The 18,416-nt window shown below is 38.2% G+C and overlaps 1 protein-coding gene, 1 non-coding gene and 1 pseudogene across 8 annotated transcripts in view; 1 reads left to right on the forward strand and 2 right to left on the reverse strand.

Moving 5' to 3' along the window:
- PPHLN1 (periphilin 1) overlaps nucleotides 1-18,416 on the reverse strand; it is a 150,470-nt gene that overhangs the window by 15,073 nt on the left and 116,981 nt on the right. The window lies entirely within an intron of this gene.
- LOC136166376 (armadillo repeat-containing protein 2 pseudogene) lies at nucleotides 3,823-4,351 on the forward strand (annotated as a pseudogene).
- On the reverse strand, nucleotides 13,526-13,657 carry LOC136168102 (small nucleolar RNA SNORA31). The gene has a single exon (XR_010663255.1). It is a non-coding gene; the product is annotated as a small nucleolar RNA SNORA31 (small nucleolar RNA).

The following is an 18,416-nucleotide window of genomic DNA, read 5'->3' on the forward strand; positions in this document are numbered from 1 at the left end:
CTCTCTAAGGTGCTTCACAAGGCTTTAACCAACATAGTTGAAAATAGGCTATACTGTTTCATGGTGAAAGTTAAAACAACTTTCACCAATCATTGGAGTTTCCACTGAAAATAAAGTTTTTGTTACCCCTACTTTTCAGTATCTGCTTTCAACTCATCATATGCAAATGTAAGAAACAGAATATTATCAGTCTACTTAACTGTACTTCTACCAGAAAGTTTTTCAATTAGATAACATACAGTACCACTCTGAATACTTCTACAGTCTGGGGCTTTTTACCCTTTTTACTAGAAAGGAATTTTTCATAACTAACACAAACAGCACAGCTTCATTTTAAAAATAGGAATTATAATATCAGGTATAGTAAAAACTAGGTTAAAATTATTGTTTAAAATAATTCATTATTTTACTATTGTCTCTGAAGGTATCTATATTATGTACAGTAGGAAAAGTCCATAAATCTCATTACATATGGATGGAAATACATATTTAAAGGTCTTTCTAAAAATATTTTATACTCCATACATTTAATAGCGTAGTTTACAGAATAATTGGTATATAATTCAAAATTAGTCTTGATGTGTCTACTTGATATTATAAATAAAACTACTAATTTCTTCTTAAATGATACTGAAATACTTTCCAAGAATCAGAGACATACTTACAACAATACTGTGCACAAAAATGAACACATACATATTAGAATAATGAGGTGGTCATCATTATATCAACCAATTAGGCTGCTACTTCCATTTTATGCTTATAAGGACCATGTGTTAATCACTAAGTATGATGTTATTAAAATTTTTTAAAAAAGATGTAAATCTGATCCTCAAAAAGCCCTTTTGAAGAAGGAACTTAGCTTCTTCAAGAAGGAACAGCCAAGGAGTTGAGCTAGGAATCCATTCAAATGAATCTTCTAATTTTCACAGATACTTTGAGGTAAGTTGCTATTACAGAGGCTTTCCTGGTAGCTCAGACAGTGAAGAATCTGCCTGCAGTGCAGGAGACCTGGGTTCGATCCCTGGGTTGGGAAGATCGCCTGGAGAAGGAAACAGCTACCCACCACAGTATTTTGGCCTGGAGAAGTCCATGGACTGTACAGTCCATGGGGTTGCACATATTTCTAGTTATCTGAAACTATGAGGAGGTCATAGCAAACACCCTCTTCCAACAACACAAGAGAAGACTCTACGGATGGATATCACCAGATGGTCAATACCAAACTCAGACTGATTATATTCTTTGCAGCCAAAGATGGAGAAGCTCTATATAGTCAGCAAAAATAAGACCAGGAGCTGACTGTGACTCATAGCATGAACTCCTTATTACAAAATTCAAACTAAATTGAAGAAAGCAGGAAAACCACTACACCATTCAGGTATGACATAAATAAAATCCCTTATGATTGTATAGTAGAAGTGACAAATAAGATTCAAGGGATTACATCTGATAGACAAAGTGCCTGAAGAAATATGGACGGAGGTTCATGATACTCTACAGGAGGTGGTGATCAAAATCATCCTTAAGAAGAAATGCAAAAGCAAAATGGTTGTCTGAGGAGGCCTTACAAATAGCTGGGAAAAGAAGAGAAGTGAAAGGCAAAGGAGAAAAGGGAAGTTATAGCCATCTGAATGCAGAGTTCCAAAGAACATCAAGGAGAGGTAAGAAGGCCTTCCTATGTGATCAACGCAAAGAAATAGAGGAAAACAACAGAATGGAAAGACTCCAGATCTCGTCAAAAAAATCAGAGATACCAAGGTAATATTTCATGCCAAGATGGGCACAATTAAGGACAGTAACAGTATGGACCTAAAAGAACCAGAAGAAAAAGAGGTAGCAAGAATACACAGAAGAACTATACAAAAAAGATCTTCATGACCCAGATAACCACAATGATGTGATCACTCAACTAGAGCCAGATATCCTGGAATGAAAAATCAAGTGGGCCTTAGGAAGCATCACTACGAACAAAGCTAGTGGAGGTGACAGAAATCCAGCTGAGTCATTTCAAATCCTAAAAGAGGATGCTGTGAAAGTGCTGAATTCAATATGCCAACAAATCCTCAGCAGTGGCCTCAGGACTAGAAAAGGTCAGTTTTCATTCCAATCCCAAAGAAAGGCAAAATTGTACTCATCTCACACACTAGCAAAGTAATGCTCAAAATTCCCCAAGTGAGGCTTCAATAGTATGTGAACCGAGAACTTCCAGATGTTCAAGCTGCCTTAGAAAAGGCAGAGGAACCAGAAATCAAATGGCCAACATCGGCTGGATCCTACAAAAAGCATGAGAATTCCAGAAAAACATCTATTTCATTGACTATGCCAAAGCCTTTAACTGTACAGATCACAACAAACTGTGGAAAATTTTTCAAGAGATGGAAATACCAGACTACCTTACCTACCTCCTGAGAAACCTGTATGCAGGTCAAAAAGCAACAGTTAGAACTGGACATGGAACAACAGACAGGTTCCAAATTGGGAAAGGAGTGCGTCAAATTTGTATATTGTCACCCTGCTTATTTAATCTATATGCAGAGTACATCATTAGAAATGCTGGGCTGGATGAAGCACAAGCTGGAATCAAGATCTCTGGGAGAAATATCAATAACCTCAGATATGCAGATGACACCACCTTTATAGCAGAAAGCAAAGAGGAACTAAAGAGCCTCTTGATGAAAGTGAAAGAGGACAGTTAATAAGCTGGCTTAAAACTTAACATTCAAAGAGAAAGATAATGGCATCTGGTCTCATCACTTCATGGCAAACAGATGGGAAAACAATAGAAACAGTGACAGATTTAATTTTCTTGGGCTCCAAAATCACTGCAGATGATGACTGCAGACATGAAATTAAAAGACACTTGCTCCTTGAAAGAAAAGCTATGACCAACCTAGACAGCATATTAAAAATCAGAGACATTACTTTGCCAACAAAGGTCCATTTAGTCAAAGTTACTGTTTTTCCAGTCGTCATGTACGGATGTGAGAGTTAGACCAAAAAGTCAGCTTTTTTAGCTGACTACCAAAGAACTCACGCTTTAGAACTGTGGTTTGAAAAAGAATTGTGGTTTGAAAGTCTCTTAAGCTGCAAGGAGATCAAACCAGTTAATCGTAAAGGAAATCAGTCCTGAATATTCATTGGAAGGATTGATGCTGAAGCTGAGTCTCCAGTACTTTGGCCATCTGATGTGAAGAACTGACCTATTAGAAATGACCCTGATGCTGGAAAAGATCGAAGGCAGGAGGAGAAGTGGACAACAGAGGATGAGATGGTTGAATGGCATCACTGACTCAATGGACAGTAGTCTGAGCAAGCTCTGGGATATGGCGATGGACAGGTGAGGCTGGCGTGCTACAGTCTGTGGGGTTGCACAGACTTGGACATGTTAGCGACTGAACTGAACTGATGAGGATAAGAATGAAAGCGCTGTAACTGTACTTTTAAATTAATAATTTTTTTAGCTGGAAAAATCAGTAAGACAAGAGTGATCAGTATATTTTAGGTAAGAATAACAGGAAAAACCAGAAATTAAATTTTTGTTTGGATTAGCAGCATTGAATACTTAATTGCTTCAGATAAAATAATGGTCAAAAGGCTGGCCACCTTAGCACAAGAGCCAAAAGAAACAGCAGGCTGCAGTTTCCCCTTTATCCTTACTTCATTCAAGATTATCATGTGCTCATGTAGATACAACATAGACAGAACAGTTCATATAAACACATCCAGGGCGCGCCCACCCCCAACTCGGCCTCTGGCCCACTCCGCCCGTCCAGCAGCTACCTGGCTCTGCAGGGAGGCGGCCGAGCCGCCCTAAGTGTGGTGTCTTCCCGAAGAACGTTGCACTTTAAAAGGAAAGATGTTGTCTCCAAATGATAAAAAGTTAGAAAAGCTGGATCCGTTTTACCGACCTTCACTGTCCAAGCAGAAGACCAGTGCAGAAATCATAAGTGAAGCACGAAATGCCTTACGAACTGTTAGGACCCAAAGACCATTTACACCGCGGGAAGACCTAAGAAAACTATTTGGGCCTGCATCTTCAAGAACACCAGAAAACAGACCTCCATCCTCCTTCAGCGTCCATGCATCCAGTTTTGAGTTCTCTGATTCCAGGCCCATCTCTGGCACACGTCTCAGTCCACTGGAACTTAAGCCGAAAGCTCCAGCATCTCCTGCCACAGTGGAAGATTTCTGCCATTCCTTTCCTAAACCCCCAGTGGACCCCGTGAAGATTAGAAGGATAAGCAGTGCCCGGGCGCGTTTATTCAGGGCGGCCTCGCAGGGGGCTCTTCTGCCAGCCAGGACCCTTCTTCCCACCCAGTGTAAGGCCTTTAAAACCTTTAAAACGTAACAGACTTTAAAACCTGGGCGCAAGCGTGTTTCCTGAATTTACACACATGAACTATGTTTATATGATTGTTTACGTTAACTAAGACTTAGTATTGTGCAAAAGCTGGTTAAGAAACATTGTTCGTATATTTTTCTGGGTGTTTATAAAGAATACCTAAATAAAAAAAAAAAAAAAAAATCCAGGAAAAATTCATTAAACCATTTCTTTCCTCACACGTATTTTCAGTGTCATGTGTGAATAAAAAGCATAAATATAAAAATGTGGCTTCACTCTCTGAGGGTTCAGTGTGCATACTTCATGTTATAGTAATTAATAGGCCAGAAATTATTTTTGATGGTGAGGACTTGATTTCCTGAGAAAACACAAAATCATCTGTGAAAAGTAATTGCTAAAATAGTCTACTGTTAAAAAGGACTGTTTATATGCTTTCAGAGGTACCATAATCCCAAAATCTAACTATGTTAATACACCTCCTTATTTCTTGGTTTTGCTGTTTCTATTTATTGTAAACTTTCTTGCTCACAGAAGTCATCATCCTATTGGCTTCCAAGATCTGACTCAAATAAATTCATTAATAAAATCTTAGCTACTAAAATATTCTTATCATCTACCAAAAATATCATCCACCATACATTTTTCAGGATTTTATCTGCTCTCATGTGCCACTTGCATTTCCTTACCTGCTTTTCTACTTCAATTGATTCAAAATTTTGTTCAAGGTATATTTCACAAAACTTTTCCAGCAACTTGAAATATGTAAGAAGCATACATTTATTTCTGGCCATCCTACCTGCATTATATTGAGGGCAAATACAATTTATTTTGCTTCTTCTATAACCATCTCCCATTAGGTATAAGGCTGGGAACAAAATGGATCTTTATATTCTTTCTGATTGACTTAAAGACTTAACATCATATATTCTGGCCTTGGCTCAAATCTTTAATGAAACATTCTGTCCATCTTTCCAACTGAGCCTACATGCACATTTTGAGATTAGTAAATGAATTTGTTCATAACTGTTGTCAATGAATACTGTTCCTTGATCAAGTAAATATAATAATTAAATCTGTAGTTGACTGAATATTACAAGGAAGGTGTGAGCAAACCCTCTCACACCCTCCAGTCTGCAGGAATCAGTACTGTCAGGCCAAGCCACTAACTGGTCAGAGACACAGCCCCACTAACAGCAGATGGGCTGACCCCAAGCCCACAGTCGCCCGTGGACACGGCTCTGCCCAGCAGAGGGCCCCAGAACTGGCCCCGTGCACCAATGTGCAGGCACAAGACCCAAGATGCCCAGGACCTGCAGCCAGTGTACCCGGGTGTGCTGAGAGGCAGGGACTAAACCCAGAAATCCTGGGATCTGGCTCCACTCACTAGCAAGCCAGGTCTAGTCTTGGGAAAAGTCTCATTCACCATGAAGTAAGACACCAGATCCAGGACCACTGCAGCCCCACAGCCTACCTTCAGGCTAGTACCAGCCGTAGGATGGCATGGGCCATAGCCCTGCCAACCAGCAAGTCAAAACAAGCTTCAGGACACCCCAGACCACAAAGTCAGCTGTGCCTGAACTGGTGATACACACCAGCAATCCAACACCAGACCTGGGACCCCCTGGCCTTGCATCTAGACCCCAACACCCAGCACTGCCTATCAGTGGGCTGGCACTAGTCTAAGGACCCTGCTTCACCCAGCCACTGATGGGCAGGCACCAGCCATATGATCCTCTAGATCCCAACTCCACCCACCAGTGAACCAGCACTAACCCCAGGGCCCACAAGGGTCCTACAACTGGTCACCTCACGATATAGCCCCGCCAACCAGCAGAGGGCAATCTCTGGACAACAGAACCTGGCAAACAAACTGTGCTTACCAGACTGCCAAGAGTAGTCAGCCCGCCACAGCCCACATAGAAGGTATCCCTAAAGCATATAACTCTGGTTACCTAGAGCATATAAAGAAGAGTGCACTGCCGGGACTCACAGGATGTCTCCTACAAAAGGTCATTTCTTCAAGGTCAGAAAATATAATCAATTTACCAGATACACGGAAACAAAAACACCAAATATACAAAATGAGGCAACAGAGGAACTTGTTACAAATGAAAGAACAAGATAAAATCCCAGAAGAACAACCAAGTGAAGTGGAGACAGGCAATCTACCTGAGAAAGAGTACAAGTTAACAGTTGTAAAAATGATCAAAAAACCAGGGAGAAGAATGAATGAACCAAGTGAGAAACTAGAAGTTTCTAACAAAAAGAAAATATAAAGAAGAACTAGACACAGATGAATACCACACCTGAAAGGAAAAATACACTAGAAGGAACAGAAGACTAAATGATACGGAAAACAGATTAGTGAGCTGGAAGACAGAACAGTGGAAATCACTAAAGCTGAAAAGAAACAAACAAAAAAAATAATAAAAAGAAATTAGGACAGTTTAAGACCCCACTGAAACAACATCAAATGTACTGATATTAACATTACAGAGGTCCCAGAAAAAGAAGAGACAGACAGCAAGAAGCAGGGAACATATTTGTAGACATAGCTTAGGAAAAGAAACAAACATCCAAGTCCAGGAAGCACAGAGAATTCTAAACAGGATAAACCACAAAAGGACCACATCAAGACACACTACAATTAAAATGGAAAAACGGAAAAGAGAATATTAAAAGCAACAAAGGGAAGGGTCAATACAGCTGTGGAGGAGTGGGAAGCACAAACTTCTAGGTATAATACAGCTTTAAGAATGTATTGTACAACACAGAAAGAAAAGTGAAGTGAAGTCGCTCAGTCATGTCTGACTCTTTGCGACCCCAGGGACTGTAGCCTACCAGGCTCCTCCATCCATGGGATTTTCCAGGCAAGGGTACTGGAGTGGGTTGCCGTTTCCTTCCCCAGGGGATCTTCCTGACCCAGGGATCGAACCCAGGTCTTCCACATTGTGAGCAGACACTTTACCATCTGAGCCACTAGGGAAGCCCCATACAACACAGGGAATATAGCAAATATTTTGTAATAACTGTAAATGGAAAGTAACCTTTAAAATGTTTTATAGAAGATTAAAAATATTTTTAATAAATTAATTTTTAAAAAACAATAAAATTAAAGCAGCAAGTGAAAGAAACAAAAAACACACAAGGGAACTCCCATAAGGAGTTATAAAAGGAGTCCCATTAAAGTTAACTGAAAAACTAACTTTCAGCTGAAATTCTGAGGCCGGAAGGGAGTGGCATCATGCATCCAGAGTAAGAAAGGGAACGCACACAGCAAAGCCCACTCAGCCTGAGGAGACCCATTCAGATTCGAGGGGGGTCAGACGCTCCACAGACGAGCAAGAGGGAGGAAGGGCTCAGGACCACCAGACAAGCTTTACAAGGAATGCTAACGGGAGTTCTGTGATCAAAAGAGAGTACAGCACAACTAGGGGGAAAAACACGTTTGAAATGAAAATTACAAAAGGAAAATGCTCACCAATAAGGGCAAATATATACAATAGAGTAGTAAATCAGTTGTGGACAGAGGAAGAAGGAACGTTTAAAGACAAAAGTAACAATATCACCTATGTCCCAATAAACATTTAAGGGATTCACAAATCAAACGTGAAAAATATGGTGTCAAAAACAATAATCATGAAGGAAGGAAAGTAAAAATGAAGGGTTGTTAAAATGTGCTTGAAATTAAGAGATCAGCAAATTAAAATAATCACATATATAGAGTCTGCTACAGAGAAACTTATGCTACCCATAAACCAAAGCTCTAATAGAGACACACACACAAAGAAAAGAAGTCAAACAGAACACTAAAGACAATCATCAAATCACAAGAGAAAAGAATAAAAGGAACAGAAAAACTACAAAACAACCCCAAAATAGTGAACAAAATAGCAGAAAGTACACAGATATCAATAATTACTTTAAATGTAAGTGGATTAAATGCCCCAAACAAAAGACAGAGAGGCTGAATGGATACAAAAACAATACCTGTATATAAGCTGTGTGTAAGAGATTTGTTTCAGACCTAAACATATGCAGCCTGAAAGTGAGAAGATGGAGAAAGGTACCCACACAAACAGAAATAAAAAAAAAAACAAAGCTGGGGTAGCAATACCTGTATCAGATAAAACAAACTTTAAAACAAAGACCAAAACAAGAGATAAACAAGGAAAATAATAACAATCAAGGAAACAATCCAAGAGGATATATCAGTTGTGTATGTATATGCAGCCAACAAAGGAATACCTCAATACATAAAGCAAATATTTACAAACATGAAAGAAGAAACAGACAGTGACACAAGAGCAATAGGGTACTTCAGCACTCTATTTACATCAAGGGAAAGATCATACAGAGAGAAAATCAGTAAGGGAAACACTGACCTTAAATGGCACTTTGGACTAGATGAACTTATTGGATATATATAGAGCATTTCATCCAAAGGAAACAATACACATGCATGTGCACAAGGAACATTCTCTAGGACAGACTAAATGCAAGACCACAAAAGAAACCTCAGTAAATTTTAAAAACCTGAAATCACATCAAGCATTCTTTTCTGACCCCCAACAATGAGACTAGAAATCAACTACAAGAAAAAAACTGCAAAAATACAAATATGTGGATGCTAAAAAATATGCTACTGAAAAACCAACAGATCACTGAAGAAATCAAAGAGGAGATAAGAAAATACCTAAAGGCAAATGAAAACAAAAACACAATGATCTAAAACCTTTGGGATGCAGCAAAAACAGTTCTAAGAGGGAAGTGATACAAGCCTACCTCAAGAAACAAATATCAAATAAACAACCTAACCTTAAAGCTAAACAAACTAGAGAAAGATCAAACAAACCCAAAAGTTGGTAGAAGGAATGTAATCATAAAAATCAGAGCAGAAATAAACAAAAAGACACTTAAAAAAAAGAGGCAAAGAATCAATCAAACCAAAACCTAGTTCTTTCAAAGGATAAACAAATTTGATAAGCCTTTATCCAGACTCCACAAGAAAAAAAAGAGGGCCCAAATCAGTAAAATCAGAAATGAAAAAGAAGTTACAAGTGACACCACCACCAAGGCAAAGAAACATAAGTAACTACAATGAACAATTATATGCCTCAAATGGACAATCTAGAAGAAAGGGACAAACTCCTGGATATGTGCAATTCCCTAAGACAGAACCAAGAGGAAACAGAAGATATGAACAGACCAACTATTACAAAATTTGAATCAGCAATTTAAAAAAATTCCAGCAAACTATAAAGTCCAGGATCAAATGGCTTCAGAGAATTCTACTGAACATTCAGAGGGTGAGTTAACACCTGTCCTTCTCAACCTACACCAAAAGACCACAGAGGAAGGAATGCTTCTAAATTCATTCTATGGGGTCAGCCTTACCTAGATACCAAAACCAAAAATATCACAAACAAAAGAAAACTACAGATATTCCTGATGAACATGAGAGAGTTAAAGCATAAGCAGGCAGTCCAAGGCATTAAAGGAGGAGGTAGCAGACATTCTTTTATACATTCTTTTGCCTTAGTCATGTAGCATGTGTTTCTTTTAAGCCCAGTACTGGTATTGCAACAATATATCTTGCCTGAGACAACTGGCTACACAGCAGTAATACATATTACTCATGGAAAATGCTTTTCTAAGACATTCTTATGCTTTTCTTAGGTTCTATGCTAATGATTATAATTGTAACAAATCTAGACTGGGAGCCTGTTTCTCAAGCCCTGTACCCCTGATCACACAGCAACAGTATCTTGCCCAGAGAGTTTGCCCGGAACCTGATCTCCCTGTCTAATCTTGTGCCCAAGTTATCTCAGGATGCGTGCCTTGGGAAAGGGTCTGGTGGAGCTCTTAAAACCTTGAGGTATTCTTTTAATCTATTCTCAGCAGCCAGTTGAGAAGTATATAAAGCCCTGCTTAAACTAGTGGGGGTAGGTACTCTTTCTACCCCCTTCTGATGTCACATTCACATTAAATAAAAATCTACACAAAGTTCTTAGTGACTGAGACTGTGTCTGGTCCCAGAGTTAAATATTCTCCTTTGGAGATCATGAAACTCGTGGCACTGTACACCATAAGCTATCACATAGATGCAAAAATATTCAACCAAATATCAGCAAAATGAGTCCAACCATACATTAAAAGGATCACACATCATGATCAAGTGAGGTTTATCCCAGGGATGCAAGGGATGGATCAATATCCACAAAATAATGTGATACACCTACCACATTAACAAACTGAAAAATAAAAACTATATGATCACCTCAGTAGATAAAGAAAAAGCTTTTGACAAAAGTTAACATCCATTTATGATTTTAAAATCTCTCCAGAAAGTGGGTTTATAGAAGGAAAATTTCTCAACATAGTAAAAGTCATATATGCGAAATCAACAGCCAACATCATACTCAATGGTGAAAAGTGAAATGCATTTCCTCTAAGATTAAGAACAAGACAAGAATGTTTCCTTCGCCACTTTTATTCATAGTACTGGCAGTCCTGGTTAAAGCAATTAGACAACAACCAGAAATAAGAGAATTCCAAATTGGAAAGAAAGATGCAAAACTGACACTATTGGCGAAGAACATGATACTATTCACAGAAATTCCTAAAGACACCACCAAAAAAAGACGAGACATTATGAATATAGTCAGTAAATCTGAAGGATACAAAATTAATATACAGAAATCTGTTGTATTTCTACCTACTAACAATGAACTGTAAGAAAGAAAGGAAATCAACCTACATTTACAATCACATCAAAAAGAATAAAACACCTAGGAATAAACCTAAGGAGATAAAAAACATGTATTTAAAAAACTAAAAGACAGTGATGAAAGAAACTGAAGATGACACAAGAGAAGGGAAAGATATATTATGTTCATGTGATAGAGAAAGTGTTAGTTGCTTGGTCATGTCCAACCCTTTACAACCCCAGGGACTGTAGCTTGCCAAGCTCCTCTGTCCCTGGAATTCTTCAGGCAAGAATATTGGAGTGGGTAGCCATTCCCTTTCTCCAGGGCAATCTTCCAGACTCAGGGCTCAAACCTGGGTCTTCTGCAATGTAGGCAGATTCTTTACCGTCTGAGCCACCAGGGAAGCCCTATGTATTCATCAATGATAAGAATTAATAATATAAAAATGACCAAACTATTCAAGGCAATCTAGACTCAATGCAGTCCCTATCAAAATACCAATGCATCTTTCACAGAACTAAAATAATTTAAAACTTTGTATGGAAACACAAAAGACCATGAAGAGCCAAAACAATCTTGAGAAAGAAGAATAGAGCTAGTAGGTATCATGCTCCCTGACTTCAGACTATATTACAAAGCTACAGTAGTCAAAAAAGTTCAGTACTGGCACAAAAACAATAAATCAACACATTTACAGTCAGTTCACATATGACAGAGGCAAAGATATACAGTGGGGAAAGATAATCAGTTTAATGTGGTGCTAGGAATACTAGACAACTACATAAAAAAGAATGAAATTAGAACATTTTCTCCCACCATATACAAAAATACACTTAAAATGGATTAAAGACCTAAAAGTAAAATTGTAAACTATAAAACTCCTAGAGAAAAACATGGGTAGAAGACTTGTCTGTCTCTTTAGGCAAAGGCAACAAAAGCAAAAACAAAACATGGCACCTAATTAAATTTAACAGTTTTGCACAGCAAAGAAAACCACTGACAAAACAAAAACACAACCTAGAGAAAGGAAAAAAATACTTGCAAATGATATGACCAGAAAGGGGTTAATATGCAAAATATAGAAATAACTCCTACAAGTCAATATCAAAAAATAAACCAATTTTTTAAAAGTTGGGCAAAATATATAAATAGACATTTTTCCAAAGAAGACATGCAAATGTTAACAGGCACATGAAAAGTGGCTCTACATCACTAATCATCAGTGAGTGAGTGAGTGACTGAGTGAGTGAAAGTCACTCAGTCGTGTCCAACTCTTTGCAGCCCCATGGACAGTACAGTCCATGGAATTCTCCAGGCCAGAATACTGGAGTGGGTAGCCTTTCCCTTCTCCAGGGGACCTTCCCAACCCAGGGGTCAAACCCAGGACTCCCACACTGCAGGCAGATTCTTTACCAGCTGAGCCGCAAGGGAAGCCCAATCATTAGAGAAATGCATATCAAAACCAGAATGAGATACCTCATATCTCACCCCTGTCACATCTTTGGCTATCATCAAAAAAACTATAAATAATAAACGTTGGCAAGGATGTGGAGAAAAGGGAGCTCTAGTACACTGTGGATGGGAATGTAAATTGGTACAGCCACTATGAAAAACAGTGGTGGTTGCTAAAAAATAAAAAGAAAATAGAACTACCAAATGATCCCTTTTCCACTCCTGGGTATATATTTGAAGGAAATAAAAACACTAATTCAAAAAGGTACATGCACTCCAATGTTCATAGCAGCCATTAGTTATAACAGCCAAGATTTGGAAGTAACTTAAGTGTTCATCAATAGATGAAAAGATAAAGAAGATGTAGTGCATACATATGCAAGAGAATACTGCTGCTGCTGCTGCTGCTAAGTTGCTTCAGTCGTGTCCAACACTGTGCAACCCCATAGACAGAAGCCCACCAGGCTCCTCTGTCCCTGGGATTCTCCAGGCAAGAACACTGGAATGGGTTGCCATTTCCTTCTCCAATGCAGGAAAGTGAAAAGTGAAAGGAAAGTCGCTTAGTCATGTCTGACTCTTAGCAACCCCATGGACTGTAGCCTACCAGGCTCCTCTGTTCCAGGGATTTTCCAGGCAAGAGTACTGGAATGGGGTGCCATTGCCTTCTCCGGCAAGAGAATACTACTCAGCCATAAATAAGGAAATCTTGCCATCTGCAACAATATGGATGGAGTTGGAGTGTATTGTGCTAAGTGAAAGTAGTCTGACAGAGAAAGACAAATACTATATGGTATTACTTATATGTGTAATCTGAAAGCTACACAAACTGGTGAGTATATATATGAAAAAATAGACCCAGATACAGAAAACAAACTAGTGATTACCATAAGGAAAACTGAAGTGGGGAGGGGCATGATAAAAGTAGGGGATTAAGAGGTATACTACTATGTATAAAATAAATAAGCTACAGGATATACTGTACAACAGAGGGATTACAGATAATAATTTTTTTTTTTTCAGATGTACTCCCCTATTCAATCCGAGCTGTCACACACAGAGACAGACAGAAAGTGCGGGGATGTTGCTTTTGCATCCTAGTGCAAACCAAAGGAACAATTGCAGATTGTTCAAGGTCTATCAGTGAATGCACGATAATATTTTATAACTATAAATGGAATATAATCTTTAAAAATTGTGACTCCTTATTTGTACACCTGAAACTTAGCAATAATACTGTATTCAGTTACGACTCTATTTAAAAAAATTCAGCCCAAAGTTTTCCCCTATAAGACAATCTCTGTAGAAAGATAATAAAATTCAACTAGAAATAATGTGCTTCACTGTTCATTCATATACTTTTCATTACTAAAACTGAACACTAAAGGAGGAAAACAGTTTTTAAAAAAGACAACTATACAAAGAGACAAATTGTGGAATGTCTAAAAATGCATTTATATTGTCTTTTACAACACACACACACACATAAAACAAAAAGAACAACCTCAAAATTTAAAGCAAAACTCATCCAGAAATGTTTCCATTCAGGATGACAATATTTAAGATGTCAAGAGGATTGTATATTAATAAGATGAAACAATAATTAAAATGTAAACATACTGTATGTAAAACAAAGGAAAAACTTCCAGTTCTGCCTTTATCTCTAGTGTGTAGGTGTGACAGGAAAGCACCAAATATTTTCCTCAAACACTGAATCATCTCCAGTGATTCAAGCCAGTATTTATCTCATATAACTCTTGTGTAACAGCTGCATTCTGTAATTTTCTTTAAATGTCCCTTATTTCAGTTATAGAGACAAAGAAATCACAATACATTGGAAAAACCAAATACAACTTTAAAAGTCAAATTTTGACTATGACATCCTGTATTTCTGTCCAAAAAAAAGAAAAGAATATACCATTCTCCTCACATACTGAAAACATTCTGAATCATCCATATGAAAATTAGATTAACTATGTTTTCTTAGCCTTCAAGTCATCATATGTGGATATAACTGCACAGGAAAAGCTTTAAATTGAAATCCTCTACACAATAAAAATTAACTTGTTACGACCTTAAAGAATGAGTCACAGATATTCCAAAAAAGAAAGAAAAAAAATGTACAAAATTACTATAGGTATCATTTTTTATCATTTTCTTTCCATAAAAAAAGTTTTCATTCACACTGAACATAAATATAATTTAAAAACAGTTCAGTATTCAAAACTGAAAAGAAATCTAAGTCTCCAACTCTTTAAAAAGTTCCCACAGATGCCACTATTATACAAAGCTAGGCCATTAGCATTTTAAATGTCCATTTTTGCTTTGTCTTATAAAAGTATGTGTGAAAGAACTTAAATTGTTAATAGGATGGAAGGGCAATATGGCAGAGTGATGAAGATGATGGATTTTAAGGTCACGGAGTCCCCAGGTTTGGGCTGCCATGTGTCTCTGGGTGCATTATATAATTCTGTAAGCCCCGCTTGCCTTATCTGTAATGTGGGAATTATAACAGGATCTTATGCCACAGGGCTTTTGTACAAGCATTAAACAACAAACAAGATACTTAGTACTCAGAAACCATTCACTCAACAAATATTTGAGGCCTACTAGCCAACAAATTTTTGAGGACCTACTATATACAAGCCCCATACAAGTGGCAAACAAAAGAAACACATAGCCTTATCCTTAGAAAGCTTTCTTTTTAGTGGGAAAGATATACAACAATATGTGTAAAAACATATAAACATATGTATACTTGCAGGAAGTGTTATAAAGGTTCAGTGATGTAGGAACTATTTTAATTATTTAGGGGAATAAAGAAATGCTTTAGTTAAAGGGTAGTATTCAAGTGGGGTCCTGAAAGATGAAAAACCAGCAACAGCATTCTAGGCAAACCTAACAGCATTAACAAAGGCCACCCAAGGTAGGGAAAGCATGTTCTGTTAAGAGGTTAGTATGACTGTAGTTCAGGGCTTCCCAGGTGGTGCAGTGGTAAAGAACCCACCTGCCAATGCAGGAGACACAAGAGACTCAGGTTCAACCCCTGGGTTGGGAAGATCTCCTGGAGTAGGAATGGCAACCTGCTGCAGCATTCCTGCCTGGAAAATTCCATGAACAGAGAAGCCCAGTGGGCCGCAGTCCATGGGGTTGCAAAGAGTCAGACATGGCTGAAAACACACACACAAACACGCACACACACAGACATGACTGCGGTACAGTCATAAAGGTAACGTGCACAGAGGCAACACGAAAGAAACAAGGAGAGAGAGGTAGCAGACACAACCAGCAGATCTCGACAGCCACAGTAAAGGCTTCAGATTTCTATTTTGAAATACTATAATGGAAAGCCTCTGGAGGGTTTCAAATGGGAAATCATTATAATGAACAGGTTTATACATCAGGAAATAACCACAGCAATGTGTTATTTGGCTAAAAGATTGGAATTCAAAGCATTCTGGGGCACTGAAACTCATTTTTGTTTGAAATACTATTGTTTGTTCCTTTCAGGTGGAAAATTCTAAAATATATTAGCTGTTTCCTGCCTAAGGCTTATATATATATATATATATATATATATATATATATATATATTTAGGTCCTTAATCCAGAATGCTTTGATTTTCAACATTCCTAATTACCAGAGAAATGAAAATCAAAACCACACCAAGACAGTACCATAATTACACTAGTCAAAATGGCTATCATCAAAAAATCCATAAATAATAAATGGAGAGGGTGTGGCATCCTGCACTGTTGGCTGGGATGTAAACTGGTGAACCACTATGAAGAACAGTATAGAGGTTCCTTTAAAAACTATTATAAAAATATAGCTACCATATGATCCTGCAATCCTACTCCTGGGCATGTATCTAGGAAAAAACATGGTTCAAAAGAATACATGCACACAAATATTCACTACAGCACGAGTTACAACAGCCAAGACATGGAAGCAGCCTACCTGTCCATCAGCAGAGGAATGGATAAAGAAGGTGTGGTACAGATATACAATGGAATACTACTAAGCCAGTAAAAAGAACGAAATGATGCCATTTCAGCAATATCAGTGGACCTAGAGCTTGTCATACTGAGAAAACAAGTCAGACAGAGAAAGAGAAATATCTGATGATATCACTTATATATGGAAACTAACAGACTCACAGACTTAAGAGAATGAACTGATGGTTAGGGGTGAGGAGAGTGATACTTAGGGAGTTTGTACATGTACAACATGTACACGTACACACATGACATGTATTTAAAATGGATAACCGAGGACTTACTGTATGGCATACGAATCTCTGCTCAATATTATGTAAACCTTAAATGGGAAAATAAACTGAAAAAGAATAAATACATGTTTATGTATAACTGAATCACTTTGCTGTACTCCAGAAACTCTCATACAACACTGTTAATCAACTATATTCCAATATAAAATTAAAAGTTAAAAAAAAAGACATCTCAAAAACACTAAAAACTAAGGTACTGTTGAAAAAGCAAGACAGTTCCAGAAAAACATCTATTTCTGCTTTATTAACTACACCAAAGCCTTTGACTGTGTGGATCACAAAAAACTGTGGAAAGAAAGAGATGGGAATACCAGACCACCTGACCTGCCTCTTGAGAAACCTATATGCAGGTCAGGAAGCAACATTTAGAACTGGACATGGACCAACAAAAGGGAAAGGAGTACATCAAGGCTGTATACTGTCACCCTGCTTACTTAACTTCTATGCAGAGTACATCATGCGAAATGCCAGGATGGATGAAGCACAAGCTGGAAACAAGACTGCCAGGAGAAATAGCAATAACCTCAGATACACAGATGACACCACCCTTACGGCAGAAAGCAAAGAAGAACTAAAGGACCTCTTGATGAAAGTGAAAGAGGAGAGTGAAAAAGTTGGCTTAAAGCTCAACATTCAGAAAACTAAGATCATGGCATCTGGTTCCATCACTTCATGGCAAACAGATGGGGAAACAATTGAAACAGTGAGAGATTTTACTTTGGGGGGCTCCAAAATCACTGCAGATAGTGATTGCAGCCATGAAATTAAAAAACGCTTGCTCCTTGGAAGAAAAGCTATAACCAACCTAGACAGCCTATTAAAAAGCAGAGACAAAAAAAAAAGAAAAAAAAGCAGAGACATTACTTTGCCAACAAAGGTCCATCTAGCCAAAGCTATGGTTTTCCCAGTATTCATGTATGGATGTGAGAGTTGGACCATAATGAAATTTGATCACCGAAGAATTCATGCTTTTGAACTGTGGTGTTAGAGAAGACTCTTGAGAGTCTCTTGGAAAGCAAGGAGATCCAACCAGTCCATCCTAAAGGAAATCAGTCCTGAATAGTCACTGGAAGGACTGATGCTGAAGCTGACACTCCAACACTCTGGCCACCTGATGTGAAGCACTGACTTGGAAAAGATCATGATGCTAGGAAAGATTGAAGGTGGGAGAAGAAGGGGACAACAGAGGATGAGATGGTTGGATGGCATCACTGACTCAACAGACATGAATCTGAGTAAACTCCAGGTGTTTGTGATGGACAGGGAGGCCTCGTGTGCTGCAGTCCAAGGGGTCACAAAGAGATGGACACGACTGAGTGACTGAACTGAACTGAAACTCATTTCCTTTCCACCTCGAAAATGCTGCCACTTTATTCTCCTTTGCCCTAGTCCCGGGAAAAAATGTTTCTCTAAATTTTTAAGGTTAAGTCCTTCTGTCTCTGCTATTGATAGCCTCTCCTGCTGTATCAATTATTCCATCTGTTTTTTATCTCACTCTCTCTCCTATTACTTTTATCCTTTCACAAGGGGTCAAAAGCAAGTAAATAAATAGGGGACTAAGCTCTGTTTGTTCTCCTGCCACCTGCTTTGACACACTAGTTCTCCACTGCCGACTCCACC

This window comes from Muntiacus reevesi, chromosome 4 (genome assembly GCF_963930625.1).
Source record: "Muntiacus reevesi chromosome 4, mMunRee1.1, whole genome shotgun sequence".
Lineage (NCBI taxonomy): Eukaryota > Metazoa > Chordata > Mammalia > Artiodactyla > Cervidae > Muntiacus > Muntiacus reevesi.